This window comes from Artemia franciscana, chromosome 6 (genome assembly GCF_032884065.1).
Source record: "Artemia franciscana chromosome 6, ASM3288406v1, whole genome shotgun sequence".
In the NCBI taxonomy this organism is placed as follows: domain Eukaryota; kingdom Metazoa; phylum Arthropoda; class Branchiopoda; order Anostraca; family Artemiidae; genus Artemia; species Artemia franciscana.
The window spans coordinates 33844822-33852169 of NC_088868.1; positions in this window are offsets into that span (position 1 = coordinate 33844822).

Here is a 7348-nt window from a genome sequence, read left to right on the forward strand (position 1 = left end):
AGCTTTTCAATGGCTTATTTTATATATAGTAAATACGAACTCTGCTTCATAGCAAATCGCTACCTGATGAAGGATGACCGATAGAAGAAAATAGTCCTTGCTGGCCATCCATCTAGAGCCAAACGTAAAGGAGGACGAACTCAAATAGGGACAGGAGGATTTCGCAAGAAAATAAATGATAATAAATAGAAACATTCCGCTAGAAAAAAAGTTTATTTTCAGTAAAGTGCAAATTATATCCTCTATCGTTTAGAAAGCCTTAGGCCTCAGCCCTACTCATCTAATTTCCGTGAGCAAAATTTCACTTGTACTTAGTTAATTGAACTAAAGAAGGCCCAATACCTATGAATATATATGTTCATTGTGTCCAAATGTGTCCATTGTGTCTAACGTTCATTAACTTCATTTAACTGTTTAGTAACTTGAACAGGGGCATAAAATACAAGTATGATCAATACTTTGTTTGAGGAAGTTGATATTAAAATTAGTAAAAAGATGTTCTTGGAAGAACACTATGTCATAGTTTTCAGTCATTGCCTCAATTATAGAGTCCTTGCAATCCATTCCATTATTATTCATCCTCAATAATTTGTATTTTTCACGGCAAGGATACTTTTTTCTATTACAGGGCAGGTTAAACTGTGACATATTAGAGCAACTACAATTGGTCCTCTCTGGAGTTGAATTATAGGCCGGCTAGTCAGTACATATATAGTCTCGAGAGCATCAATTACACTTTGGTAAAGTTAAGAACATTTCGCTTTGTTATAGCATGTCGAATAAAATAATTGATTTCTTAGATACAAGTACCTCTTGTAGTGGAAAACTTTTGAGAGCTGTTTATTTTTGTGAAACCAAATACAATAAATATTCCTGTAGAATTCTTTAAATGATAACGTACAATTTTCCTGGAATAAGCTGACAGTTTTTTATCTAATGGCTTTCGTTTACTTTCTAAGAAAATGCATTTAGCGTGGACTAGAATACACCTTTAGGAAGAGGTTTATGGGACTTCTAGATCAAATTTTGGTTCAATTATTTTCATTTACTGCTATTATTGTAATAGCGGATGCATGGATTCTTCCCAATGAAAAATGTGGGAAAGAGGATGCGATAAAACAAAAGAAAGAAAAAGAAACAAAATCTAAGAATAGGAGTGAGAACAATGAGAAAACAAAAATTAAAACTGGAACTGAAGAGCCTGAAAAACTAGAAAAGGGAAAACCAGATTCTCAGGGACAGAAGAAGCCGTTTACACTTTCCAAGCCTGTTGGGGTGAGACCAGATAATTCAAAGATAGAAAAAAGAAGCTACGTGCCCAAAGATACAGCAGGGAAAGAAAATTCACCAGCTACAGAATATACGAAGGCTAGAGAGAAACTTGAGTCGATAGCTAATGTAAATAAATTTCCAGGCAGAAATATATCTAATCCACCACCAAGAAGACCCGCATTTGAAAAACCACCTATACCAGGTGTTCCTAGCAAAGAAAAAGAAAAATCTCCGCTTGCCCAAGGACCTCCTCCTACTGCTGCCCCTCCCTTTGCCCAAGGACCTCCTCAACCCCCTCTGCATGCTCAAGGACCTCCTAAACCCCCTCCACTCGTCCAAAGATCTCCTCAACCCCCTCTGCATGCTCAAGGACCTCCTAAGCCCCCTCCACTTGTCCAAGGACCTCCTCAACCCCCTCCACTCGCCCAAAGACCTCATCAGCCCCCTCCAAATGCCCAAGGAGCTCTTCAGCCCCCTCCGCCTGCCCAAGAAACTCCTCGCCCACCTCCGGTTGAACAAGGATCTCCTCACCCCCCTCGACTTGCCCAAGGACTAACTGATAGTCAAGTTCCTGCTCCAGCCATTCGATCTAACCCACCACCAGTGACAACACCTCCACATATACCCCCGAAAGTAGCTCTTTTTGAACCACCATCTAAAGGATTAGTCGTAACAGGTCGACGTTCCAAGACTATAATAGAAGAAATGGAGGATGCACAGAAAAACGACTGTACAATTATGTAGAAGTTAAATCTAATTTCTTTCCTGATGCTTCTTTTACAATTATAAATTATTATTTGGACTTCCTAGAGCCAACCCAAAAGCAGGTCGTTCCCAAACGGGATGGGAGGAGGTCATAGGGAAAAATTTAAGGAATTAAAATCGAATAGTTCTGGGCATCAAGCCATGAATAATTTTAGAAAAAACCAAGACAGATAGTCTGATTGAGTGAGAGGCAAATTTGGCATTAACTCCCTTAATAGGATTGTATGAAAATGATGTTAGTTCATTTGTTAGAGGTCAGTCTATTTATTATTAGTCCATATGTCATTCCTAGGAATGACACAGTGACGAAAATTGCAACTTTCTGGTAGGACGTAAAGGCGGAGGCTTTGAATAAGTTGGGTTGAAGACAAGCTTTGTTTCGAGCAGAATGTTTCATTCTCTCACAATATATTTTCTTCTTAAATCCTCCTGTCCCAGTTTGAGTACGTCCTGCTTTATGTTTGGCTCTAGAGAGACGGATGGCAAGGATCATCTTCAACTATCGGTCATCTTGCATCATGTAGCTACTTACTGTGGAACAGAGTTCGTATTTATTATAAATCGAATGAGCCATTAAACAGCTCTCTATGGTTTAAAGAAAAAAAATAAAAAGAAAAACTAAAAAGAGAAAACTAAAATAAAAATAAAAAAAACTAAGAAACAAAAAAAAAACTAAAAACGAAAAAATACCTAAAAAAATTAAAAAAAACTAAAATACTAAAAAAAGAAAAACTAAAACAGAAAAAAAAATAAAAAAAGAAGAAACTAAAAAAAGAAGAAACTAAAAAAGAAAAAACACTAAATAAACAAGAGCTAAGAGCTCATATGGCACTTGTGACGAGGCAAGAAGAGCTAAGAGCCAAGAGATCATATGGTATGAGCTCTAGCAAAATTCTATGAATCAATATATGAATCAATCAATATCAAGATTGATTTAAAAGGAAAATAAGAGGCTTAATGCCCGTCAGGACTTAAAATAAGAGCTCTGAGTCACGATGTCCTTATAAATATCAAAATTCATTAAGATCCGATCACCCACTCGTATGTTATAAACACCTAATTTTTCTAATTTTTCCTCTCCCTTTAGCCCCCCCCCCCAGATGGTTGAATCTTGAAAAACGACTTTATCAAGTCAATTTGTGCAGCTCCCTGACACGCCTACCAATTTTCATCGTCCTAGCACGTCCAGAAGCACCTAAATCGCCAAATCACTGAGACCCTCCCCCCAACTCCCCCAAAGAGAGCGAATTCAGTACGGTTCCGTCAATCACGTATCAAGGACATTTGCTTATCCTATCCACCAAGCTTCATCCTGATTCCTCCACACAAAGTGTTTTCCAAGATTTCCCCCTCCAACTCCCCCCAATGTCAAAAGATCTGGTCGGGACTTGAAATAAGAGCTCTGAGACATAAATTACTTCTAAATATCAAATTTAATTAAGATCCGATCACCTAATTGTAAAATAAATATACCCCAATTTTCACGTTTTCCAAGAATTCTGGTTTCCCCCTCCAACTCCCCCCAATGTCACAGGATCTGGTCGGAATTTAAAATTAGAGCTTTAAAGCGCAAGACCCTTCTAAATATCAAATTTCATTAAGATCTGATCACCCTTTCGTAAGTTACAAATACCTCAATTTTCAAAATTATCCCCCCCCCCCAACTCCACCAAAGAGAGCAGATCTGGTCCGATTATGTCAGTCACGTGTCTTGGACAGGTTTATATTCTTTTCATCCAGTTTCATCCTGATCTCACCGCTTTAAGTATTTTCTAAGATTTTCGGTTCCCCTAAACTGCCCCCCCCCCCAATTACAGTGGACCCGGCTGAGATTTAAAATAAGAGATCTGAGTCACAAGGTCCTTCTAAATATGAAGTTTCATGAAGATCCAATTACTTCTTCGTAAGTTAAAAGTACGTCATTTTTTCTAATTTTTCAGAATTAACTCCTCCCCCCCCCGCAATAGATCGGATCCGTTCCAATTATGTAAATCATGTATCCAAGACTTCTGCTTATTTTTCCCACCAAGTTTCATCCCGATCCCTCCAATCTAAGCATTTTCCAGTCGGGACTTAAAATAAGAGCTTTGAGACACGATATCCTTCTAAATATCAAATTTCATTGAGATCCGATCACTCGTTCGTAAGTTAAAAATACCTCATTTTTTCTAATTTTTCAGAATTAACCCCCCCCCCCATCTATCCCAAAGAGAGAAGATCCGTTCCGGTTATGTCAATCATGTATCTAGGACTTGTGCTTATTTTTCCCACCAAGTTTCATCCCGATCCCTCCACTCTAAGTTTTTCCAAGTTTTAGGTCTCCCCCTCCCAACTCCCCCCACCAATGTAACCAGATCCGGTCTTGATTTAAAATTAGAGCTCTGAGACACGATATCCTTCTAAATATCAAATTTCATTGAGATCCGATCACCCGTTCCTAAGTTAAAAATACCTCATTTTTTCTATTTTTTCAGAATCACTCCCCCCCCAGCTACCCCAAAGAGAGCGGATTTGTTTCGGTTATGTCAATCATGTATCCAGGACATGTGCTTATTTTTCCCACCAAGTTTCATCCCGATCCCTCCACTCTAAGTTTTTCCAAGTTTTAGGTCTCCCCCTCCCAACTCCCCCCACCAATGTAACCAGATCCGGTCTTGATTTAAAATTAGAGCTCTGAGACACGATATCCTTCTAAATATCAAATTTCATTGAGATCCGATCACCCGTTCGTAAGTTAAAAATACCTCATTTTTTTCTATTTTTTTAGAATCACTCCCCCCCCCAACTACCCCAAAGAGAGCCGGATAACATTCCGGTTATGTCAATCATGTATCTAGGACTTGTGCTTATTTTTCCCACCAAGTCTCATCCTGATCCCTCCACTCTAAGTGTTTTCCAAGTTTTAGGTTTAACCCTAACACCCCCCCCCCCCCCAATGTCACCAGATCTGTTTGGGATTTAAAATAAGAGCTCTGAGACATGGTGTCCTTCAAAATATCAATTTTCATTGAGATTCGATCACCCGTTCGTAAGTTAAAAATACCTCATTTTTTCTAATTTTTCAGAATTAACAGAATTAGCCCGCAAGCCTGGTTTTGCGTTGCTCTGGTGTTTCCTCCTGGTGTTCCCTTTCCGATGACATTGTAGGATAATTATACACGCATTGCTTTTGTCATACAGTGACCCGCCTTCTTTCTTTACTATATCTATCAGCCGCAGCCATAGTTTCCCGTTACGAACATGACATCATTTATAGATTTTTATCTTTTTTTAGTTTTTTTCCTCTTTTTATTTTTTTTTAGTTTTTTGAAGTTTTTTAGCTTTTTTTTTCTTTTCAGTTTTTAAGTTTTTTACCTTATTTAGGTTTTTAATTTTTCTTTTTTTATTTTTTTTTCTTTTTAGTTATTTTTGTTTTTTTTTCTTTTTTTAATAGAAATTAGTCTAAAAGATGGCAGACGGACATATCGCCGAACTTTTTTTTAACTGAAATCTGGTAGGCATTAATGACCTTATTCTTGTCTATGTTCCAAACCCAATCATAATCGCTATCATTTTCAGTGTTGATACGTTTTGATTCTCGCTGTCAAGGTGGATTTTCAAATAAATGCGCGGTTTTGCGCTGCTCTGTTGTTTGCTCCTGGTGTTTCCTTTTTGGTAACATTGTAGGATAATTTGTCTTTGACATTAATGATAACATTAATGACACTTTATCTTTGAGTAGCAGGCATTCTAAACTTCAACAATTTCTTACTAAACTTCATACTTTTGGTTTTCTGTTTTAAGGTTTTTGAATTGCTTTAATCCATTGTCAAAATATATTCAAATATTTGTGCAACTACCAGTTTTTTACTTTTTAAGCAATCTAATAAGCAATCTTAAAATTTAATAAGAGCTTCAAGTTTCGATTATGCAAATTACTGAAATGAACGCTCCCTTATATGGCAAAATATGTTATTGCAATTTTAATGTAATTAATTATTTCAATTAAAGCGTTTTGTCTTTTTTTGTTTATTTTTTCTTTTTTCTTTTTTTGTATTGTTTTTTTTCCTTTTTTTATTTTTTTCCTTTTTTGTTTTTTTTTCTTTTTTTAGTCTTTCCGTTTTTTTATGTTTTTTCTTTTTTTCTTTTTTTCAGTTTTTTCTTTTTTTCAGTTTTTTCAGTTTTTGTAATAGATTGTCAATAGTGTGCTTCCTTATATTGCAATGACGTCATTTTGCATGTGGCGTCATATGTAGCTTTTTTTTCACTTTGTTTTATTTTTAAGATTTTTTCCTTTTTCTTAGTTTTTTTATTTTTTCATTTTTTTAATTTTTCATTATTTTTTTTAGTGTTTCTTTTTTATATTTTTATATTTTTTGTTTTTCATTATTTTTTTGTAATAGACTTGAACAGTGTAACAGACAAACAAACATTGTATTTTTATAGACATTTCCTGCGGTAACTATTAATAAAAATTTTATTGTTGAATATTTCATTAATATAGAGTGGTAGAGAAAATGGGAGTGACTTTAACTCACATCCTTCGAATTCGAAAGAGAGCATTGAAGCCAGTGTACTACGGTAACTTATTTTTTTTAGTTTTTAGTTTTTATTTTTTAGTTTGTTTTCTTTTATTTTTTTTTTATTTTTTTTTTGTTTAGTTTTTTTTCTTTTTAGTTTTTCTTTTTTTTAGTTTCTTCTTTTTCTTAATTTTTTCTTTTTTAGTTTTTTCTTTTTTTGCTTTTTTTATTTTTTTTTAGTTTTCTTTTTTCTTTTTAGTTTTTTTAATTTTTACTTTTTTTATTTTTTTTAGTTTTTTCTTCTTTTTTAGTTTTCTTTTTCTTCTTTATAACGGCGATTCACACGTGGGATATTATATAATTTTTCTTTCACGGCTTTGAAAGAAAAATTATTTTTCTTTATTCTTTAATTATTCTTTATAATTTTTTCTTGTTTTATTTTTTTTTCCTTCATGGTATTTTTTTTTAGATTTCATTTTCCTTCAAGTTGTTTCTTTCGGGGAGTATTTATTAATTAAAGATTTTGTGTCCATATTAGGACTTCAAAGCGGATTCCCCCTCAATGGAATGGAGTGCTAACCAGTTAGACTTTGAAAGTCTTTCTAATATTTTGATACGGCTGATAAATTCAACATTATAACCTATTACACGCTAGGAGAATCCTCTGTTCGCGCATGCTAGAATGATTAAATGAATTGCGTGTCCTCATATGACTGCAATAGCTCCCATATGCCCTTTCTTATAGAAAGGGGGTCAAATATGCTTTTTGTGGGACTCACAGGATTGATAATCAGAATTTCTAGTGCCTTTTT